This window comes from Sciurus carolinensis, chromosome 1, assembly GCF_902686445.1.
Source record: "Sciurus carolinensis chromosome 1, mSciCar1.2, whole genome shotgun sequence".
NCBI lineage: Eukaryota > Metazoa > Chordata > Mammalia > Rodentia > Sciuridae > Sciurus > Sciurus carolinensis.
Genome location: NC_062213.1, coordinates 202441558 through 202466251, shown reverse-complemented (window position 1 = coordinate 202466251; position 24694 = coordinate 202441558). Strand labels below are relative to the sequence as shown.

The 24694-nt window shown below is 49.4% G+C and overlaps 1 protein-coding gene across 4 annotated transcripts in view; it reads right to left on the bottom strand.

Annotated features, from left to right (window-relative positions):
- Clstn1 (calsyntenin 1) overlaps positions 1 to 24694 on the bottom strand; it is a 60558-nt gene that overhangs the window by 27544 nt on the left and 8320 nt on the right. The gene's annotated exons all lie outside the window — the stretch shown is intronic.

The following is a 24694-nucleotide window of genomic DNA, read 5'->3' as shown; positions in this document are numbered from 1 at the left end:
GCTAATGGCCGAATGAACCCTTCAAGTTCTTTCCTGCAGGTCCAAATCAATTTAAAAGCACATTCATCCAGTGTCACCGTGATACTCCAGTCATGCACCACACTGGTGACATTTCAAGAGACCAAATACGGGACAGAGGTCCCCTGAGACTGTGTCACCTGGTGGCTTTGTGGACCTCTTGGTTTGCGTACATACACCCCATAATGCTCACACGATGCCAGGACCAACTGACCTGCCCCTGTTGTTAGGCGACGTGCTTCTCTGCTATGTGGTGACGTGTGCAATGACGGGTGCCCCTGGGCCTTGCCTGCCCTTTCCCCAGATGGCAGCAGAGTCTGGAGCGAGCAGGCACGTGGAGGCCTGCGCAAGGGGAGAGACCAGAAGGAAGCTGCCTTCTCGCCAGCGAAGACACTGGCACCAGACACGCCTGCACACCACACCCAGACCCACAGCAAATCCTCGGGCCTCCGCTTCCAAGGTGAATCCAGGTCCCTGGGAGTGAGTCTGGCCAGCACAGAGCTGTTGGGCTTTTGCAGCAGGAATAGCTCTAAAGTCTGGAAAGCAGATTCAGCACCACTGAACTAGGCTCAAAATGGGAATGACAGGAAATTTTATGTCACATACATTTTGCCACAATTTTAAAAATCCACACACGTGAATAATCCAGGAGGAAGAAACTCCTGTTGCCTCCACGCTCACCTGGACTGTCAGCGGCCTAGTAACCACCTCCCCATCTCACCCACCCTCACTTCTTCACGGGCAGGCCGTGAGGGAAGACCTCGCCATTCCTGAGCCCACTAACAGAAATGACGCACGGTCTCTGTGGTCTTGTGTCCGCCCATCTATCAATTTCACTGTAGTAGAAGTCAAAACTAGAAAAAATATTTATTCATTCTTTTTTTAAAAAAGACTTTATTTCACATATTTTTATGACAATAACTTTTTTTAAAGATACTGAAGATTGATCTCCTGTCTTCACCAGGGAGCATATCCCCAGTCCTTTTTATTTTTGAATCTTGCTATGTTGCTGAGGCTGACCTTGAATTTTTGATCCTCCTGGCTCAGCCTTCCAGGTCGCTGGGGTCACAGCCACGTGCTACCGCACCCAGCAATAACCAGACTCTTAAAAACAATGTTCACCAAGAAAAGCAGCACGTGTCACATTTCTGCAAACCTCTCTGCTGTTTGGCTTAACAGAAGATACTGCACCATCCTGCACCTTTGGGGGCAGAGAAGGTGGGCTGGGCCTCCGTGTTACTGATGGTCCTGACCTCAGTCCCCAAGCCCCGACGTCTCACTTTGGTTGTAGCTCAAGGCCTCTTCTTGTTAACAACCCTTCAGCAACTCTCACCTCCCTCCCTCCCTCCCTCCGTTAATAGTAATATTTGATTCCAATCTGTTTCCATACTTTAAGATTTTGATAAAATCACAAGCAGGATATAAGACTGACGATTATTTTGATATTTGAGTGCATAACACTCCTGACAAACTAAATGAATTTGCTGCCTTTACTTAACCCCTGGGAATGTGAGGATGCTGGCAGAGAACCCTGCTGGAGGCCTGCGGGCAGCAGAACCCGACCTGCTGCCTTAATGAAAGGCCGATGGGCTCGGGGGAGTGACTGTGCAGCTACAACCCCAGCTCTTTTATCTTTCCCCAGCATTCTAATTTTATAATGCAAAATTTCTAAATTGCTCCTTTAAGCCGGCAGAACAATGAACAGATCCGGCCAGTTCCAGAGACTGAACTTTTCAATATTTAATGAATGGTATTTTTAATATTTCATCACATTCAATTTGCATTATAAAACATTCATAGACATAAGTGACTGATGTTTCTGTAATCATTCCCCCCCCAAAAAAATCACCAAGACAGACCACTGGCCATAAGCTTAGGGATATATCACCAGCATAGCCAGTTTATCCCTGACTCATGCCATCGCATTGGAGACCATCAAAAACCAACTGCATTTGGAACAGCACAGCACTTATTTAGAATAGCGACTGGCAAAGCTGCCGGCCAGACCTGTAAGTGCAGGGTATCTCTGGAATACACATTCATTACTTTAGAACATGACTAGTTGTGCTGTGGTCACAGTAGATTTTAATCTTTCGAAATTGTCAAAGATTTTTTAAGTCAAGATGAAAAGAAGTCAACTCAGGGTTAACTTTACATGTAAGTTCAGGGGCAAAGTGCGCACAACACACAAAAGGACCTGCGTTCTATCCTTGGCATTGGAAAAAAAAATATTTTCAAAAGTTATGCATCCTGGAGCTGGGGTTCAATCCTCAGCACTGCATAACAATTTTAAATAAATAAATCAATAATGTCCATCTATAACTAAATTTAAAAAGTTACGTATCTGAGCAGTCTCCAAATCCATGGTATAACCAGTGGCGGGTCCTTTGCCCAAGTGGTGAGCAGGAGAGTCCAGCAGCTGGCCTAGAGCCTGCATGCTTCCCACAGCGTGCCTGGGTGCTCCCCGCTGAATGTTTCCCAAGATAGCTGACATTTCATCTATAAATCTAGATTTTAACCTTAATCCAGCAGAAGAATCTGCAACTAAGGACTACCACCACCAGGTGGCGACAGGTGCCCCAGACTGCATGCGCCAGGTTACCGTCCTCACATCCCACCGCTGAGAAGCCTTGGGCCCTCTGCTGAGATGTATGCTCAGTGAAGTGTCTTAAACTTTATGTTTAAACTCTCCAGCTGATTCCTTTTCTCAAAATACAACTGGACCTGGGTGTGGTGGTACATGCCTATAACCCCAGCAGCTCAGGAGGCTGAGGCAGGAGGATCACAAGTTCAAAGCCAACAACTCAGCAACTTGGCAAGACCTGCCTAAAAAAAAAAACCTTGGGGATGTGGCTCAGTGCTTAAGCACCTCTGGACTCAATCCCTGGTACCCCCGCTCCAAAACTGGAATAGGTAGGATATTCAGTTTCAAAACCGAAACGTAAGAGGACATTCACTGGGGCTCCCCAGTGCCACCCCCAGCCACGAGTTCTTTGTTAGGCTCAGGGCGCCCTGGCCCTTCAACTCCTCAGATTCCGAGAGTGGGTCCTCTCCTGAAGACCTTGGGAGCGGGAGGCTCACTGCAAGGGGCTTTCTCTCCCACCGCGGGAGCTGCAGCTGCTGGCGAGCACACCCTACCAACACCAGCCTGCATTCCAAAATGGTGCAGAGTGCACGGGAAGCGTGGTGGCGAGAGGGGCAAGGAGCTCACCTCAGTGCCCCAGCCTCCATCCCCAGGGAGCCAGAATCTTGCACCAGGACACGAGTTGCAGCTGCTCCTAGCTTATGGCCAAGAACCACAAAGCCTCATCGAAGTCACAGGCTGGGGAGGTGGAATGCCACCCTGGGACTAGAAGGCAAAGCACATGGGTAGGGACAGCCAGGACCCATGGAGAGTTCAAGGTATCCTGGGCCGGACCCCGGGGCTTCCATGGGTGTGACAGCGTGCACCTGGGCGAAGGAGCAGAGAAGGCAGAGGCAGGCACACACGTGGCTCACTCTGGAGCCAGCGAGACCACGCCCAACCCGCAGTCCAGTGCGTGAGCAGCACCAGCACGTGCGCGCTCCTCCTGCTGTGCGACTGCAGGCAGCGGCTGGCCATGGGATGGCCATGGGAACAGTGGTAGGCCAGAGAGGATCGGGTGGAACTTGGCTGAATCCTGCTGAGTCGCTCTGTAAGCGGGAGCTGTTGTGCACTGTTTGCTTTGCTCTCATCTGCAGCGCTGGGGATGGAATCCAAGGCCTTGTGCCTGCTAAGCAAGGGCCGAACAGACTGCTTATCCACCCTGCACCTAGGCAAAGGCTCCTGCCTTCCTCCCCGGCCTTTCTGTGAGGACCATGAGTGAAGGCCCCCAGCTGCCTGTCACCGGCCACTCAACAAGGATTTCTGTTAAGTTCATCACAAGCCAGAGCTAAAGGAAAGGCAGAAAAACCTGGACTGAGACCTAGGGTTTACGAAGCCATTCCAAGGCCACCTCCCAGTTATCACCTCCTGTATGCAATTCAGGCTAGAGTAAATCCCAGGCTCAAACCTCCTTAAAAGGCCTGATTTATCCGTTTTATTCAGCAAAGGAAAAGAAAGAGGCAGTATTATGCAATGATAATGTTAAGTGTACACCAACACAACAAGAAACCAGACTTCAACAGAAGAGGGAACTTTAGTCAACCAAAGTAGTGCTCCGGGATCGTGAAGTCAACACGCCACCCTCCTTTAGGCTGAGGCTATTCCCAGTAACAGGTCTGGTTACTACACCATCCATTTCCTCTGACTTTGGAAAACATTTTTACATCGCTCTTAATTTTTTTAACCTAAAACCAAATACTCCCAAAGGATCTCTGAATTCTGTAAGCTCAGGTTTAAGGGCTTCTTCATCACAATCCCAAACAACTCAACTTGAAGTGCTTGATGAACCTAATATAAGTCAGGCATGGTGGTGCACACCTGTAATCCCAGGAACTCTGGAGGCTGAGGCAAGGGGATCACAAGTTGGAGACCAGACTCAGCAACTTAGCAAGACCCTGTCTCAGTGGTGAAGTGCCTCTGGTTTCAATTCCCAGTACCAAAACAAAGAAACAAAAACCCTAATGTGTATTAGACACCATTTAGACCAGGGTTTCTCAACCTCAGCACCACCGCAATCTGGGCCAGATGGTAATTCTGGTTGGGAGCTATCTGGTGCCTTGGGGGATGTTTTGCATCACCCAGGGCTTCCACCCGCTAGACAGATGCCACTAGTGTTCCCCACCAAGTTGGGACAGCCAGAGTTGTCTCCAGTGGTTTATCTGCCACAAACCTCTGAGAACCGCTGACCTGCACCTAAGAAATCCAGTGCTCTCCACATGGGAACCGACGGCCAGTTTTGTGACCTATGCGCACTGCACCAATGCCAAACAGTAAAACACACTTATTAAAAAAATATTTTCAGTTGTAGATGGACACAATATCTTTATTTTTTAATGTGGTGCCGAGAACCAAACCCAGTGTCTCACACGGCGCTAGGCAAGCGCTCTACCACTGAGCCACAACCCCAGCCCAAACACAAGTTTTAAATCCTTAAGTTAAATGAACGAGCAAATGATCGATGCACTTTCTAGTGTGAGACTTCTGGTTACCCACGTGGGCACTGCACACACACACATGCTGTCCTGCGACACTTGCTTGTTAAGCGTCCAGTTCCTGAAAGGTGACGATGGTTTCAAGGGCAGCAGGTCTGGATCCCACCGTCTGTGGGTTCACAGGTTTGGAAACCTGTCTGAGCGTGAGCTCACAGGTGGGCCAGTTTGCAGCCCCAGGAGCAACCCAAGGAGTGACACGGGGCTCCAGCTGCCAGGAACCAAGAGGAGAGGGGGAGCCATGAAGGAGAGACCGAAGGACAAGCAGGGCGGAGCAAGTCGAGGCTCCTGCCACCCCAGTGAGACCGAGCCACCAGCAAAGAGCGGGACGCGGGGCCAGCCCTGGCCTGACCCTGTGGCGAGGAATCTGCCTGGCAGCCTGAGAGGAGCTCCAGGGGTAGAAGCAGAGGTGGAAGCACACGGCCAGCAGGGAACCGAGGCCTGGCGGAGAGTTGGGCAGGGATGAGGGGGCTGGGGAGAACCCGAGGAAGGGTGGTGATGGCTGGTGGAGGTGGGGCCTCCAGGGGGTCATCCTCTCTCACCACATCAAGGAGCAGCAACAGGCCCTCCCCGCTGGGCACAGGGCATGCACCTGTCATCCCGGCGACCTGGGGAGCTGAGGCAGGACTCTCCACACACAGGTATGTCAATTCTTTTTTCACCACTGCATTTATAAAACAGGTGCTGCAGGTGTTGTTTTGCAGGTCGGGAGAGTCCCCCCTCCACACCCAACTTGCTGAGAGTGTCTGTCTGAACAAACAGTATTTCATCAAATGCCATTTCTGCCCGGGCATGGTGGTGCACGCCTGTAATCCCAGAGGCTCGGGAGGCTGAGGTAGGAGGATCTGGAGTCCGAAGCCAGCCTCAGCAACTTAGCAAGCCCCCATCTCAAAATAAAAAATAAAAAGGGCTGGGGATATGGCTCAGTGGTAGAACACCCCTATTGTAAAAGAAAAGAAAACAGCCATTTCTGCATTAACTGGTATGATCATGTGATTAACTGATGGGACCACGTGTGTTGAGATGGTGGATTACTGACTTCTGAATACTGAAACAGCCTTGTATACACAGAATGAATCCCATGTGGTGGCAGTCTATAATTCTTTTTATACATCCTTCAATTTGATCTGCCAATGTTTTGTTGAGAATGGTTATTTTTTGACAGTTTTACTGACGTTGTTCAAAAAGATTTTTTTCTCAGTACATTTCGATTTACTTCTGTTTTGATCTGACAATTCTACTGACCTGAACACATTCAGCTTTGTACATTCATCGTCAAATACAACACTTACTGAAGGACCACTGGCCCCCAGTCAGGCACTGTGCTTGATTTTGCCTACCATTAAGACTGATTCTTCAAAAGATTTAGCTACATGTTTAGGATAGAGACAGCAATAGTCACAAGGCTATTTTTGAAAAGTCAGGACCTCAAATGTGCTTCTAAAAAATTAGGATAAAAGAAACCAGGCCAGGCATGATGGCACACACCTATAATCCCAGCAGCTCTGGAGGCTGAGGCAGGAGGATCCCAAGTTCAAAGGCAGCCTCAGCAACTTAGCGAGGCCCTAAGCTACTCAGGCCCTAAGACCTGTCTCTAAATAAAGTATTAAAAAGGTCTGGGGATGTGGCTCAGTAGTTAAGTGCCTCTGGGTTTACTCCCAGGTACCAAAAGAAAAAGAAAAAGAAACCAGGAAGGTCAGGCTTGGGGGCACATGCCTATAATCCCAGCAACTTAGACCCTGTCTCAAAATAAGAAAATAAAAAGAACTGGGATATAGCTCAACTGTAAAGTGCCCCTCAATCCCCAGTACAAAAAAAAGAAAAAAAAAAAAAAAAGAAATTTGAACCCAGAAAGAATCAAATCTTTACTGTCAAATCTAAATGCTAACTACGACATCCTGAAAGACAAATAACAATGATGGCAAGTTTACCGTTAGAATGACAGGACCTTCTAAAGCCAAGTTTGTAATCTTTTCAGATCACAGATTTTTAATGTTTTTTCAGTTGTCAATGGACACAATATCTTTCTTTCATTTAATTATCTTTATGTGGTGCTGAGGATCGAACCCGGCCTTTCACATGCTAGGCAAGCACTTCACCACTGAGCCACAACCCTGGCCTGATCACCTTTTTTTTTTTTTTTTTTTTTGTGGTGCTGGGGATCAAACCCAGGGCCTTGTGCTTGCAAGGCAAGCACTCTACCAACTGAGCTCTCTCCAGCCCCCTGATCACAATTCTTTTGAGAACTCTATCAAAAGTCACAAACCCTCTCCCCCACAAAACACCTGCAAACACACAAAACACTCAGCAGCTTTAAGGGACTTGCAACACCTGCAGAGGCCAGGCCAGGCAACAACCACTACTCAGCACCCCAGAAACCTGGCCCCGTCACCCAGCAGTGCCCCGTGACTGGAAGTCTAACTGTAAACGAGGCTTCTGTATGCTGGGTTAACAGTCTACTTGTGTTTAATGGTCTTCAGCAGCAACGTCTTAACAGCCTACCCGGGGAAGAAGTAGGGACACCGCTGCTGCGGCTCAATGGCTAGGGACACAGAAGGGCTGAGTAACTGAGAAGTCCACACGAGGCTGGTGTGGCAGTTTGCTTCGAACGGGGGCAGGAGTGTGCCTGAGGATTCTGGCTGTTTCCCAGCGGCGCTGCAGAGGGGGTGTCTCCAACCCACCACTGGAGGGGAAATACCCAAACATCCTTCCTCTCCTGAGAAGGGTGAGAAGGCAGCCAGCAGCTGGAAGGACAGGTGGGTGGGCAGACAGACAAGGGAGGCAGAGCAGGTTCCTCTTGAGAGGGTCCAGGCTGGTCTCCAACTCCTGGCCTCAGCCTCCAGCGTCACTGGGACTCTGGGGCTACAGGCATGTGCCATCACAGCCTTCCCTGGGCAGTCCAGGTTTCTCCTACAGAGGCGTCTGCAGGTTTGCTCAGCGGTCACTGGTGCTAAGCATCAAGGGCACTCAGCATTTTTCACTTTTATTAGGAAAATATTCATATTGTAAAGAAGCCTCCAACTATTTTTTTAATGTTTACATGGGGGCTGGGGATCGGCTCGGAGGCAGAGTGTGCTCCGCACGTTATCAGCCCAACAGGTTATCGGCTGACAGCAAAGGGCTGCCGAGGGCTGGGGATGTAGCTCAGAGGTAAACTGCCCCTGGGTTCAATTCCCAGTACTGGGGTGGGGGAAGAATATTTCAATGGCATTCAGTGCCAAAGTGAATGACTTCTCTAATGAGATTCTTTTTTGCTCAATATTAAGATCCACTTACAAAACGAGTGGGCCAGGCACCAGCGCAAGGCCTGATGGGCCCGTATGCACTCACTCCATGCTGACTGTCTCCACTCCTGGGCAGCTCCCGAGGCTCCTGACCAAGGCCTCTAACTTCCCCAACATAAACGGACCTGACGGTCACTCTCGTACCTACAGAAAATAAGGTTTCTAGTGACAAAGGCTTTTGCTCTCCAGAAGCCCTTAAGGTGGCAGGCAAGTGCACAGGAAAAGCCATCCTCAGACGTCTGGGAAATAAGAGGGCTCCCTCCAAATATGGCTGAAACGCTGGAGGGTCCAATGGAGGGGCTCCTGGGTGACTAACATCGTGCAGTGAGGCATGGGAGCCACGCCCGTAACTACAGAAGCCAGAACACCAGAGTCAGAGCTTAAGGCTGGTGCTTGGTGTACGCAGGTTGGAGTCCAGGGAACTTGGGGGTCTCTAACCAAGGTGGTGGCACTGAGGTGGGGTTCGGGGCTGTGGAGATTCCCTCCAGCTCTGCAGCCACAGAGCCCAAGCAGCAGCTGTCCTGCAGGAGGGCTGAGGTGATCTCAGAACAGGTTGTGAACGGCTGTGAAGAGAGGCTGGGAGGGAGGCCGGGAGGCTGGGACAGTGCCGAGGAACGTGCCTCTTCAGGTGTCCATCTCTGGACTAAGCGGAGGAGGAAAACAAGTATCCTGACAGCAGGGGAGACCAAACCTCAGAGAGCCAAGGACCCGTCCCCACTCGGCTGCAGCAGTGGTCCCTAGCGGGCGGCAAGCCAACCTCTAGCTGTCTCCTGCAGGCTGCATCTCCTGGGCCTCTCCCCAGAGGACCACTGGGTGAGCATGACCAGGGCTGGCAGGTCTGGTCTGGAACGTTCTCTAGGAGACCGTGACGCAGTCCCCAGCAGAAAGCCACCGAGTCACACCAGTCTGGTGAGCCGGGCTGTCCCGGAGCTTTCTTGTAAGAGAAGTGAGGTTTCTTATCCTTACTGGGAAGTTTCTCACGTTTACTCCTTGAAAGTCCTGACACATCCCCAGGTCTGCAGCTTGGCTCCTGTGGGACACCTGCTCAGTACTAGTACCCGGCTGCCTCCAGTGCCAAGAGCTCACCTTCAGCAAAATCATCGCGTGTGTGTTAATCCTCCAAAGTGTGACATACAGAACTGCCCATGGGAAAAGCAACGCTGAACTGTCGCCCACCACCGCCTTCCTGTGCACGCTGCCCCCAGGTGTCTAGAGGCCCGCAGCAAACTGCCCCAGGTTCTCGTGACTGCTTCCTTAGCTCCTACTTTCCCTTTTCTCATTGACCTGCTAACACTGCCGGCTGGGCTGAGATGATAATTTGCACTGAGTGCTAATGATTAAAGTAACCCCCTGCATTTTGCAAAGAACTTCAATTATCTCATATAAAAATAGACACTATGGTAAGAATACAGGTACATGCAAATGGGTGGAGCAAGATAATTCTGGAACACAGCCCTGTAACGCCCCTCCGTTCAGATCCGTGTGCGTGTGCGCACACTCCTGCATGCCCAACCCTGGGGGTTGAGCCAGGGGCTCTCCACCACAGAGCTACAAGTGCAGCCCCCATTTTATTTTGAGACAGGGCTTCACTAGTGTTACTGTTGGGGTGCCCAGTTGGGGTCCAGGTCCTTGGTGTCCTGAATAAAGAATTAATTCTTACATGCAAAGTACAGATTAACCGACAGTGGAGGTGAGGGTAGCACCCCGTGAGGTGGAGAGCGGACCAAGCACGAGGCTCGAGCCCCAGTGTCTCATATGCTGAGCTGTGGGGCGGTCTCATCCCTACACAGACCTGACGGAAGACCCATCCAATCTGCTCCCATTGGTGACCTAAGGATTCCTAATTAGAATGTCGTCCATTTTCCCCCATTGGTTACTTTAGAAAACCTAATTGGGATACTGTCCACTTAACCCCAGTGGTAATTTTTAAGTACCAACCTGTGGCAGGAGTTGTCACAGTGATAAGTCTCAGGGGAGTTATGCTAACAGGACTTACTCTAAACAGGGAGGTAATGTCTCCCTGTCTTGACCTCCAATAGCATCTTTCTTATACTGTGCCTCCACCATCTTGGTGTCCTTGAACTACTACCTAATAGTAAGTTGCTGAGGCTGGCCTCAAACTGTGATCCTCCTGCCTCAGCCTCCAGAGTCACCACACCCAGCCCTCAGTTCATAACTTACATGTGTCTGGTCACTTCTGCCAAAAAGCCAACCATGCAAACTATTTGGAACACATACGTTTTTATGCAGTTTTCTAAAGAATTAAATGTAGAGCACAAGGAGAACAAATCCACTGACAAACCACCACGAGAACGTTTCAGCGTGTTGACAAGTCCACACTCTATGGATGAACTCCCGCAATGCCAATCGGAGATCCAGTTGTGCAACAAACCACCTGCCATGATTTCCTTAAATTTCCTACTTTGCAATGTTATCAGAAAACACAGGCCAGGCTTGCCATTTTCTTTCTTCTTTATCCTCATCGCATCTGTCTTGAATTAAATTAGGACAGGGTGCTGCCCTGAATGGTGACCTAACAGTCCAGGGTGACTCCCAGCTCCTGCGTGTGCTTTCAGTCTCCTGACCTTCACATACAATGAAAAACTTTATCATGCATAGTTCAAACAAGGCCACACAGTATTCAAGACACGCTGACATTCACTATCAACACAAAAAGTTCCTAACAGCTGCCGCCCAAAATACATCATAAGCTAAGATTGTCTAAGAAATCCACAGATGCTGCTCAGAAAAACCGAGATTCGACCTTGCTTCTTTTTTATTTTTTATTCCTTTATTTATTTTTGGTACTGGGGACTGAACCCAGCGGGGCTTTGCCACTGAGCCACATGCCCAGCCCTTTTTTGTTTCCTATTTTGAGACGGGGATCACTAAGTTGTGCAGGGCCTTGCTAAATGGCAGAGGCTGGGCTGGCAGGTGTGCCTCACCGCACCCGGCTTGCTCCTGTGTTGTTTATGTTCCTAAAACACTAACACAGCAAGGTTCAGGTTCCTACGTTATTTACAAAATAATCAACACTGCATGAGAAACACGGAAAATGAAACTGCTTCCACACATTTTGTCATGGACACTCTCAAAAAGCACATTTAATTTTACGAGAAAGAGCAGCATCAGTACAGTGGTAAGAGAACTGGAGTCCAAGCCGGGTGGGGGAGGACACAGAGGAAAAAGAAAGGGACACACAGCTGGGTGCTGCGACACTCGCCTGTAACCCAGCTGCTCCGGAGGCTGAGGCAGGAGGAGCCCACATTCAAGGCCAGTCCGGGCAACTGAGCGAGGTCCTGCCTCAAAATAAAGGACTGGAGAGGTAGCTCAGTGGCAAAAGGCCCTGGGTGCCCAGTCTCGGGGGCGGGGCAGAGGGGCGCACTTCGCCCGAGTGTCCTGGTTGTCCTGGATCCCTGGACACTGGGAGGCTCGCAGGCAGCACTTCCGACCTGCACGGCGGCTGATCTTGAAGGAACCGTGGAGCCCACGGAGACCTGATCTGCAAGATGGAGGAAGATGGACACCGCCACCTCGGGCCGCGAGTCTGACACCGAGGAGGGCACGGTCCTCGTGGTCTCTATGCCCTAGAGGAAGACGGGAAATCACCAGGGTAGGTGGTAGCACCCACCAGAACAGGTTCCCCGAGAAGGGCACCAGGGAAGTGCCAGGGAAGCGGGAAGGGCGCCAGCTGGAGCCTGCTGAGCACCAAGCACCTGCTGAACGCCGACTCAGCACGGCTCTTCAGCTCTGGAAGTTTCCTGCCTGTGGCGAGACGTCTGAGGAAGCTTCTCCCGGCCGAGACCCAGGAGAGGGCGAGAGGGGAACCGAACAAGAGGGCTTGTGAAGGTTAAAGGCCATCCTAAAGGTCGCAGAAGAGCGGACGGTGGAAACCTGGGCTAGCCGGGCACCTGGCTCCCCTCCACCATCATGGTGGACCCAGAATGACACAAGCTGGAGAGAGCCGGTGCCAGTGGACTGAGAAATCAGAACCAATCAGAACACGGTGGCAGGTCCACCGGCGACTGGCACAGGGAAAGGCAAGGACCTGCCTCCAGCAGAAACCAAGGTGAGGGAAGAGGAGGACAGACCAGGGCCAAGGTGGGGTGGTCACACTGTGGAGGCCCCCAAGAGAAAGAAGCAGGTGGCTCCTGGGGACTGGAAACAAAGTCACAGCAAGAACTGCTGCCGGAAGAGGAAGCGGAAGCGGGAGGCCTGGTTCGGAAATGCAAAGAGCCGGAGTGGCAGGAGGCGACAAGGAGCTGCTCCCTCTGCCAGCAGGCGGCCATATAGTGCTCCTGCTGCTGGCCGGACTCCCCAGGAAACTGCACAGAGGCCAGCATGTGGCACACACCTGTCATTCCAGAGACACAGGACAGACTGGAGGATTGCAAGTTCAACTTTGCCTAAGCAACTAAGCGAGACCCTGACTCAAAATACAAAGGGCTGGGATGTGGCTCGGTGTTAGCACTGCTGGGTTCAATCCCAGTACCAAACACAATGACTTAATCAAAAATGAACTACAGCTGGGGAGATAGCTCAGCTGGTAGAGTGCTTGCCTTGCAAGCACAAGGCCCTGAGTTTGATCCCCAGTACCGCAAAAAAAAAAAAAAAAAAAAAAATGAACTACATGGACTTGCCACGTGACCCATACGCCACTCCCAGATGCGTACACCTGAAAGAACCAAAAACAGGTACTCAAACCCTTACACGTGAACACGCATGGAAGCAGTGTTCAAAATCCCAACAGTGGGAAAACCCAGAATAAGCATGAGCAGATGGAGGCCTGCTATGTCCACACAATGCAACCATTTTTAAAAGATGAAACAGGACAGCTACAACAGGTGAGCCCCAGAAGCACGAGGCCTGCTGGCAGAAGGCAGACGTAAAGGGTCACGTGTGGTATGGTTCTGAGACAGGGACTTGGGAAAGGAGGAAAGACGAATCTCAAAGGCAACACCCAAGAGCCCCTGAAAGACACGGTGGATGATGGGACTCCACCGGCACCACCCCCAGTCTGCCCTCCGTGCTCACCCAGCGGTCTTCCCTTTGGAGGCCGCAGCATCTTCCCCGCTTTTCCCCAAAGGCATCTCTCTTGAGATGGCCCGTGTTCCCTTGGATCTGTGTCTGTTTTCCTAAATAAACCTGTCTATGCCCTGGATGGGACTGCACTGAAATTTTTTTCCATCAGGTTACACCAAGAACCCTGCTGGTCCTGAGCTGGAACCCCTTCTCTCTGGGAACTCTTGGGACCCTTCTTCAGAGACATGACAACTGCATTTACAGAAATATCCAGAAAGTAGATCCTCGGAGGCAGAGTGGGTTCGTGCCCACCAGACACTAGAGAGGGGGAGTGGGGAGGGTATTTAATGGTGCGAGGCTTTCTTCTGCAGACATGAAAACATTTTAGAACTAGATAGAAACAGTGGGTATACAGCACTGCAAACGGAGTAAATACCACTGAACTGGGTGTTTTAAAACGTTATGCTGGGGGCGAGGGTGCAGTTCAGTTGAACAGCGTTTGCTTAGCATGAGTGAGGCCCTGGGCTCCATCCCCAGTATCTCTCACACACACACACACACACACACACACACACAGACACACACAGACACAGTCTCATCCCCAGTATCACACACACACACACACACACACACACACACACACACAGACACAGTCTCATCCCCAGTATCACACACACACACACACACACACACACTCACACACACACACACACACACAGTCTGTCTCTCTCTCTCTCTCTCTCTGCAGAGAACCTGTGGTTTCCAGCCCCATATATGAGGAGAGTGGGAGTCCACCTCTCTGTCCTAATAATGAGTAAGAAGCTGGACAAACTGAAAAATTAACAACTCTTCTTTGACTGGCAGAGAAATGAGGCTGCAGGGCACACTGCTGCCCCAAACAGGAGACACAAAGGCGAATACAGAGATGCACAACTCACAGAGCAGAAGCTGGCAGGAGCCGCGGGCAGGCAGGCACGCGGCAGGAGGAGAGCTGAAAGCCTAGAGCCTTGGTCATAGGGAACCCCACGCTGCTGAGAGCTGAACCTCGGAGCTCCCAGGCCCTCAGTCAGTATCAGAGACAGCTCAGCATGTGCTTCCAGCAGGGGAGGGAGGTACGGTGGGAGAGGGCTGTTCCCGGTGGGAGAGGGCTGTTCCCGTGCTGGGGAAAAGTCTCACGCAGTGCAGGCAAGGGGCACCACCGCTGAGCCGCACCTGCCTGACTCTGCTCTTTACACCTGAACCTCTTTTTTTTTTTTTTTTTAACAGAAATAACTCAATATCTACTTTTCTTGTTTGTTCTGGTGGTGGTAGTAAGGGCTGGACCTACAGTGCTCTGAGCTACATCCCCAGCCCTGTTTCTCAGCGTAGGGCAGGTTCTTACTAACTTTCTAAGGTTGGCCTCTAGTCTGCAATCTTCCGGCCTCAGCTGGAATTACAGGCATGCACCACTGTGCCCAGCACAAGGTCTACTTTGTCAGAAGAACCACAATGAAAGTAAATTAGAAATCAGTAATAGAAGACAACTGGGAAAATCAGAAAACACTAGGAGATTAAACAACACATTTCTAATAACACATAATGGAAGAAAATCTCAAAGTGAAATTTTCAAATTCTGAACTAAATTTAAATGAAAAAACAACTTCTCAACATTTGCGGGAGCTAGGGGTGTAGTTCAGAGGAAGAGTACTTGCCTAGAATGCACGAGCCCTGGGTTCAATCCCATCACGGGGTGGGGGTGGGGGTGGGGGAGCAGTCCTGAGAGGGACTTCACAGCCCCAAATGCACACACCTCCACATGCCACACAATGACAACTCAGTGGTCCGTAAGATCACAATGCAGCTGAAACTTTCCTGCCAGCTGTTATAATGTCACAGCACAACATGTCATGTGTTCGCAGTGATGTAAACCTACCTACGACACTGCCCATTAAATACAAACACAGCAGACACGGTCACGCACAGTGCACAATCCTCAAGAGTGACAATCAACAACCATGCCCCCAGTCTACATATTTACTGTACTTTTTACTGTTAGAGAGTACTTCATAAAAAAATAATAAAAAAAGCTAGCTGTCACTGGCAGCAGGCAGGTCCCGGGAGGCCCTGTTGCCACAGGAGACAGCAGCTCCAGGCTCGCTGCTGCCCAGGACCTTCCAGCGGCAAGAGACAGAGGTGGGAGAGACGCAGACCCGACCCTCTGAAGGTCGGGCCAAACTGTGGGCGCAGCTGTGTCTGTAACAAAAAAGCTTGGAAGTAAAAAAACTTCCACTAGGATGTGCACAGAGGCTACACCGCCCAGCTCTGTGCACTCCATGACGTCCACTCAACGGCCTGATCACCCGACACATCTCTCAGGAATCGTGCATCGTTAGTGACACATGACTACACAGAAAGAAGGTCTAGAATCAGTGACGTAAGTGCCAACCTCAGGACACTAGAAGAAGGTCAGCAAGTTAAAGATCAGCAAGCAGAAGAAAGGAACAAAAATCAGGGCAGGAACAAGTAAAGCTGAAAACAGGAAATCAACAGAAAATCAATCTTCTTTGAAAAGATCAGGAAAGCTGTTAAGCCTCTTCGCAATCTAAGAAGAAATGATGCAAACCACCAGCATCAGAAACGAGAGGACATCGCCACAGATCTCACGGGCACTGAAAGGAGAGTAGGGAGAATGGTGAGTGGTGCCAGGAATCTGGTAACCTAGATGAAGTGGATCCACTCCTTCAAGTCTGCCAAAACTCACACAAGAAACGCACAAGCTGCATAGATCCCTACCATTAAACAAACCAAGGACGAGGCTGGCAGCATGTGCAAGGCCCTGGGTTAGATCCCCAGCACCCACCCCCGCCAAAAAGGACCACAGACCTGTGATTGGTCATCACAGATCAAAGTAGAACACAAAACTTCGACCGGGTGTGGTGGTGCATGTCTGTAATCCCAGCCACTCAGAAGGCTGAGGCAGGAGGGTCACAAGTTCACGGTTAACCTGTGCAGCTTAGAGAATCCCAGGTTCAAAATGAAACATAAAAAGGCTAGGAATGTAGCTTAGTGGTAGAGTGTCCCTGGGTCCCACACCCAGTACCCCTGACACCCCCCCACATGAAATTACAAAACTAGAAGTAAACAAAGGAGAAAATACAGGTAACCTGTGTATGGCAATTACCTTTCGGATATAACATGAAAGGCATGATCCTTGAAAAAAATTATTGATAAGCCGCAATTTATTGAAAATAAATTTTCTCCCAGGCACAGTGGCACACACCTGTAATTCCAGCAGCTCAGGGGGCTGAAGCAGGAGGATCACAGGTTCAAAGCCAGCCTCAGCAACTTAGTGAAGCCCTAAGCAACTTAGTGGGTCCCTGTCTCTAAATAAAATGTAAAAAAGGGCTGGGGATGTGGGTCAGTGGTTAAGAACGGCTGGGTTCAATCCCTGGTACCAAAAAATAAATAAATATTGTGAGCCAAGCCTAGTGGCACACACCTGTAATCCAGTTACTAGGGAAGCCAAGGCAGGAGGATCACGAGTTTGAGGCCAGTCTCAGCAACTCAGAGAAACCCTGGCTCAAATGAAAAGTAAGACACAGCTCAGAGGTAGAGCACCTGTCTCACATGTATGAGGCCCTGGGTTCAGTCCCTAGTGTTGCAAAAATAAATAAATAATATAAAGATTCTGAGTTGCAAAAGGCCCTGGCAAGAGGAAAGACAAGCCACAGACTAGGATAAAACATCTGCAAAAGACACATCTGATAAAAGAAAGTTATCAAAAATACACAGAAAGTTCTTAAAATTCGACAATAAGCTGGGTGCAGTGGCACACACCTTTGGTACCAGCTTCGCAGGAGGCTGGAGGAGCCCAGGAGTTCAAAGCCAGGCTGTTCCATACAGCAAGACACAGCCTGTCTCAAAAACAAACAAAAGGGCTCAACAGTAAGAAAACAACCTGATTTTAAAATGGGCAAAAGACAGGGTAACAGTCGTCTCACCAGGAAGCCCTAGAGAAGGCAGGTAAGCATGAAAAGATGTTCCCGCCACAGGCTGAGCTATCAGGGAAAGGCAAATCTAACCAAGGAGACTACCTATCAGAAAGGTCAAAAGGCTCCCAACTAAGAAGTCCAAGGCCAGGGAGAGGTGGAGCAACAGGAACTCACTCAAGGCTGAAGGAATAGAGAAAGGCACAGCCCCTTGGAAGACAGTTTAGAAGTTTCTAGCAAAGGAAATTGTGCCCCTTGGTTTTCACCCAGGGAGTAAATAAGGAACTGAAAATTCATGTCCACACAAAACTTGCACACAGAAGACTCCGCAGCTTCATCCACAACTGCCAAACCGTGGTAGAGGCCACGATGTCCTTCAGCAGACAAGTGGACACTCGACTGCGGTCCACCCAGACAAGGGACTGTGCTGAGTGCCAAAAGGAAACCTGCCACTGTGCCATGAGGAGCCGTGTGGGGAGCCCAGCTGTGGGGAGGAGGGGCAGCGAGAAGGGGCTCCAGGCCGCGGGGCTCCACCTCCAGGACACGCCAGGCGGGCAACACGAGGAGAAGGCAGGGCCGGAGGCCGGACCTGCGGAGGGTGGACAGCCCAGGGCAGCGACGCCACTCCGTGTGGCCCTTCAGAGGCGGATGCATGCTACCATGTCCGCCACGGCTCCAGCGGTGAGCTGTGATGTGAACCGTGAGCAGGTCATGGCCACACCTGCGCAGGAGGACCAGGACGAAGGCACTGCCCTGGTGCAGGACGTTGACGGGAGGGCCTGCAGGGGAGGGTACCCAGGGAGTTTCTATACAGCCCACTCGGCTGCACTGTGAACCCCAGGCTGTGCCAAGAAGTTCAGACTCCCGCCTGCTCTACGCGTGACAGAAGAAATCTGGTGTTTTAAGTCAGCAAAAAAAGTGAACTTTTTAAGAATAAATTTTACTAAAATTTATTATTAAAAAACATTCATTTTGTTACATAAATCTCATCTTTACTTCAAAAAGAAGCGAAGTGAATTTATATGGGATAAAAGAGCACACACGGGTTTATTACAGTGCTATAAACACCTTGCGAAACTTCATTCTCCTAACAACTCCAGGAGATAGGCATTATCACAATGCCCATTTTATACAGATGAAGAAACTGAGGCCCAGAGAGATTAAGCCTCTAAGACCACACAGCTATCGAGCGGCAGAGCTGGGATTGGAACTGGACAGCCCAGCTCCAGACCCCGGGCTGGTGCTGGGAACAGTTTCGCCACGTTCCCACAGAGCCCGAGCACTGTAGGGATGGAGGCAGAGTAAAGAGGGGCTTTCTGACCACAAAGGTTGCCTTCCAAGATGAAAGGCGCTCCTGGTGCAAGGGCTCCGCTAGCAGCGGGTATGGGCGAGCACACTGCAGGGGTCTCCTACATCCAGATCTGCACCGGCCATTTCTTTCTTTTTTTTTTTTTTTTGTGGTGCTGGGGATTGAACCCTGGGTCTTTACCAACTGAGCTATCTCCCCAGCCCCTGCACCGGCCATTTCTGAAGCTCTGCTCAGCTGCAGCAATGACTTGAACTCGGTGTGCAAACATCCCAGACGTTTTCATTACAAAGTGCTACAAAACTGAAAAGAAGGTGACTCTGTTCAATGGCGGACTCTTTACCCAAAACTTCTAAAACTCCATTCCGATTTTATAATTTACCTTCCTGACTCCACCGCGAGCCAGCCACGTGGATGCCACCCGAGCCTCCTCCACTGGTGGAGAGAGGGCTGGCGCCCCCCAGGCAGGGCTCGGTGAGGGTGGTGCAGGGGTCTAGCCGGGCTGCTCTCCACGGAGCCATATCCCCCACCCTTTTTTTTGATTTTATTTTGAGACAGGGTCAAGACATGCTGAGGCCAGCCTTGAACTGCCATCTCCCCACCTCGGTCTCCCGAGTTGCTGGGATCCTGGGCTAAATGATTTCAAAATTCCCTTCTATTTCTAGAATTCTAGCTATATGATCCAGAAGCTGATATTTTAGATAAATTAGCAGATATTTTCAAGCTTAAGGATTTTTTAAAAGTACTTAACATTCTAATGCAACGATATATAAGTAACCAGAACTTTTCTAAACAGGAAGGCAAACAGCCAGGCTTTAAAAATAAAAGCCTCTCACATAAAAGGGCAGAAAGGACAAGATGGTCTCTCAAGAGGAAGCCAGATTCATGAGTATAGCTGGAGCAAACAGACTGGGTGAGGATCTGGGATAATGCCAAAACAAACTGCCCAAACCCTAGCACCTAGCCTTTCCCACCAAGGGACTCCCAGGTAAAGCCATTCTGAGAAAACTCTAAAATGGTTTTCAGGAAAACAGAGTGAACAGTAGTTATAAAAATGAAGTTTTTACAATGAAAGCAACTGGGATGGGGGGACGGGGTACTAGGAATTGAACCCAAGGGCGCTTTACCCAAAAGCCACATCCCCAGACCTTTCTTTAAATTGTTTACTTTGAAATAGGGTCTCTCTGGATTGCTAAGGCTGGCAATGAACTTGCAATCCTCCTGCTTCAACCTCCCGAGTCACTGGAACTACAGGTATGCATCACTGTGCCCGGCTGAAAGCAACCATTTAAAGGTCTCAAATAGGCCACCTCGTGAGGGCAAATGGTAATGGTTATGTTAGCAATTAAACTTTCTTTTAAAACCCTTGATTTTTTAGAGTGCATAAAAATATTAGAATGAATAAGCATATATACTACCAAAGAATAAGCTTCCCAAAACCTGACTTTGATATTTACTTACAGTTTTCACCAATCTTTGCTCTCTTCCTTATTAAAAAAAAAAGTGGGCAAGGTGGCACACACCTGTAATCCCAGTAACTCAGGAGGCTGAAGCAAGAGGACCCCAATTTTGAGGTCAGCCTCAGCAACTCAGCAAGACCCTATCTCAAAATAGAAAATAAAAAGGGCTGGGGTTGTAGCTCAGTGGTAGAGCAGCCCTGGGTTCAATTTCCAGAGAAAAAATGTGCTCCATAGTAAAATTAAAAAGAAAACCAGCCAGGCATAGTGGCCCACGCCTGTCATTCCAGTAACTTGGGAGGCTAAGGCAGGAGGCCCGCAACTTCAAAGCCAGCCTCAGTCACTTAGTGAGACCTGGTACTAAAAAGAAAAAGAAAAAGTAATAACAAACAGGCACAACTGAGCCTGACTCCACATGGACAGACACTGTCCACCTGCAAGGACCCTCAGTGGGCAGGAGTAGTATATGCTATAAATTACAGGCAACACCAGACTCGGAAGTAACTCTGCCCCTCCTTCCCCATCTAAGAGAGCAAGGAACTCTGTGAATGACGAAGGGACATGGTTACAAGAAGAAACAGAATTACTTTTTTTTTTGGGGGGGGGGGGATTGGGGTTTATTGGGGATTGAACCCAAGGGTGCTTAACCACTGAGCCACATCCCCAGCATTGTGTTTTATTTTGAGACAGGACTTAAGCTGCTTAGGGCTTGGCTGAACTGTTGAGGCTGGCCTAGAACTTGCAATGCTTCTGTCTCAGCCTCCGGAATCACTCACTGGAATCCCCACTGGGAATTACTGGGATTATAGGTGTGTACCAATGCACCCAGCTCTTATTTCTTTTTTACATATAAGTAAATCATTTGTAAGTTTTACTTTGCAACTTTACTACTTAGAAGCCATTTATGAGTGACTTACTCCCCAGTTGTACCGTGACATCAACCACTGCCCAGAGTAGCAGTTACAGAGTGTGCTCTGAGGACTCCTGGGCTCCCAAGACCATCTCAGGGGTCCATAAAGATCTGTTTTTTTCAACTGTATATGGATGAGGCTAAATTTTCTTCACCTACTTCAATCAACAATAGCAACAAACCAAATGTGGAATCTAGCTGACTTCTAGGAACCGGGATGTCAAGGATCAGCAAAAACAGGTTGATGCTATGCTTCTTGCCGAATTGCTTCTGTTTTCTTTTGTTCTAGGATGCTGAGGGTCAAGCCCAGATCCTGTGCATGCTAGGAAAGTGCCCTACCACGGAGCTACAACCCCACTCCTCAAACATTGTTTCTTGTTTTGAAATACCTGGTCCTTTTCATTTAAAAACAAACAAACAAACAAACAAAAAAAACTGTTAATTTACCATGTCATGGAGTTGTTACTGTCTTAGATAAATCAATCATCAAGTTATTTAATGGGTTCTCACTTTTAATTTCTAACACAGTAACTATGGATGGATAAAAATCCACATAGCCATAAGTTCTTCCGTCTTCAAGAATTTCTGGGTACAGGGTGATGATGCCAATTTGGAAACCCCAAAAGATTACCTGACACACTTTACTTGGTACAAACATTGTTTTGTAACCAGGTCTCGCTATTCGTGACTGCCAAGGCTGGCCCCAGAACTCCTCAAATGATCCTCCTGCCTCAGCCTGCTGAGTACTGGAACACTGTACTCAGATCTGGTACATTAAGGTAATGTCACACAGTACTCTACAGAGGGCTGGAGGTGTAGGTCAGTGGTAGAGCGCTTGCCTAGCATGAACAAGGCCCTGGATTCCAACCCCAGCACCACTAAATAAATAAATAAGATGTTCTACATAATATCCTATTTTCTTTAACAATTAAAAAAAAAAACACTTTACATAAATAAACTTTTAAAAGGTAAAAAAATTTGAAAGCCTGGGTATGTAGCTCAGTGGTAGAATGGTCAGTCCTGAGTACTGCCCAAAACAAACACACACACACACCACTTTCAGCAGGCACAGTGGCACATGCCTATAATCTCAGCGGCTCAGGAGGCCGAGGCAGGAAGATCATGAGTTCAAAGGCAGCCTCAGCAACAGCAAGGTGCTAAGCAACTCAGTGAGACCCTGTCTCTACATACAATACAAAATAGGGCTGGAGGTGTGGCTCAGTGGTCGAGTGCCCCTGAGTGCAATCCCTAGTATCAAAAAAAAAAAAAAGAGTAAATCCAATCCATACAGCTTCAGGGACTTGGGATCCAAGAAATGCCTTTATATACATGTAAATTTACATACATACAAGTGTATATGTAAATGTATATTTATATATGTTGTATATATTACATATATAATACCAATTTTACATACATATATGTTCATCTGTTTATTTACAGTACGAGGGACTGAACCCAGGGGTACTCTACCACTGAGCTACATCTCCAGCCCTATTTATTTTTGGTATTAGGGATTTAACTCGGGCATTTTATCACTAAGCTATATCCCCAGTCCTTTTTGTTTTGAGACAGGGTCTCAGGAAGTTGCTTAGGGACTCACTAAATTGATGCTGGCCTTGAACTTGCAATCCTCCTATCTCAGCCTCCCAAGTTGCTGGGATCACAGGCATGCACCACAGTGCCCAGCATTTTTGTTGTTGTTGTTATTGTTTAATTTTGAGACAGGGTTTTGCAAAGTTGCCCAGGCTGACCTTGAACATGCTACTGTCCTGCCACAGTCTTCCAATTAGCTGGGATTAGAGTAGCTGGGAATATAGGCATGCACCACCATGCCCTGCCAAGGAACAGTTTTAAATAGCACTCAAGTTAAATTCTTTGATGAAAACTATTAAGCACATCTGACCATTAGTCATTCCTTTCTCACATTAGTAAGTACTCCCTGGAAGGGGCAGTTCCCATGTGGTGGACCTGCGACCTGCCTGCCCTGCCTATTCTCCAACTCCTGCACTTGTCCCTGCCCCCAGTGGACCACCTGGGCACCAGGTGGTTCCGTGGCCCCCCTCCTCCCTTGCACAGACCACGATGGACAGGTCACCATCCTCCTTCTCTCCCTGCAGTCAAACTCAAGCCAGTGGGCTTCTCCCTCCACCTTCTCAGCCTTCCTTGTCCTTCAGTCTCTTCTTCACCCTGGGACCCAGGAGTGACTGGCATGACTGCCACTCTTGCAAAATCTTTCAAAGGGACCCCACCTTCCACAAGGCGTTTCATGGCTGGTCTGCGTAATCACTGATACTGTGAGGGCGTGCGCCTGAGTATGTGGGGGGTTCACTGCACGTCTGTCCAACACCCACTCAAGACAGGTTCAGTTGTTGCTGATGGTTGCTTCTGGAGCTTAACCCATTTATAACAATGTTTCCATGGGGAAAACACAATTTGTGTTCCAACTTGAACTCCTAACAGCTCAATATGAGTTGTCTCTTCAGGTCATCTGAGAATCAGAAATTACTCCAGTCCCAGGAAACAATGTATCAGAACAAAACTGGGTGGAGGCAGCTGAGCTAAGGGAACAAGTGACGTGGCCCTTGCCTGTAATCCCAGAGGCTGAGGCGGGAGGAACACAAGTGCAAGGCCAGCCTCAGCAATTTAGCAAGGCCCTAAGCAACTTAGCAAAACCTTATCTCAAACAAACAAAAAAAAGGGCTGGGGATGTGGCTCAGTGGTGAAGTGTCCCCGGGTTCAATTCCCACCCTCTTCCCCCCCCCCAAAAAAAAACCCACCCTGAGTATCCAGGAGAAGGATTTCCACCAGAGCAAACTGAGATGTGGTCTGCTTGGGGATTCTCAGAGGCAGGGATCCCGCCACTGCCCTCTGCACCGGCTTGCCTCAGTTTACCTCCCTGGGTTTTTCTAAAGGGTGAGAAAGTGCAGTCAGCCTGCAGCCCCAGCTACTCAGGAGGCTGCAGCAGGAGGAGCAAATGAGCCCAGAAGTTCAAGGCCAACCTGGGCAACACAGTAGGTACTCATCACAGCAAGAAGGCAAGAGAAAAGGAGGGGCAGGGACAGGAGGGGAGGGAGGGAGGAGGAAAGGCAGGCAGGGGCAAGCCAAGACTTCTGCCCCCATCCTATTCTGCCCTCCTACCCCTGAGTTCAGTTTCTAGATAAGACAGAAACTTCAGGAATCCCTCCTGTACTTCTCCCTCAGGCCGAAGTGACCACACTGTTCTCCCTTTGCCCTTGGCTCTTCTCTGTCCACCAGGGCCGAAACCCTGTAAGCAGAAGGCACCATGACCCAAGCTAAGACCCCAACCCTCTCAGCACCCTCTCTGAGAAGGGTCAGGATGTGATTAACAGCCACACTGGACAGGTACCACTCAGCCACCCAGCCTGAACCCCTCATTCACCTGACCTTCTGCCATTTTCCTGGGTCAGCACCTGGCCCTGGATTATCCACCTCAACCTCTGCAGTCAGGCAGCCTGCACTGCGCATCCTGAAGGTCATTCAGGACCTCTGAGTCACCAACCTCACAGGCCCTCAATCCTCACAAGTTCACTGCTATCTCTAAAACCTAGACTGCTGACTGCATCTACCAGAATGCTCACTCCACACACACACCT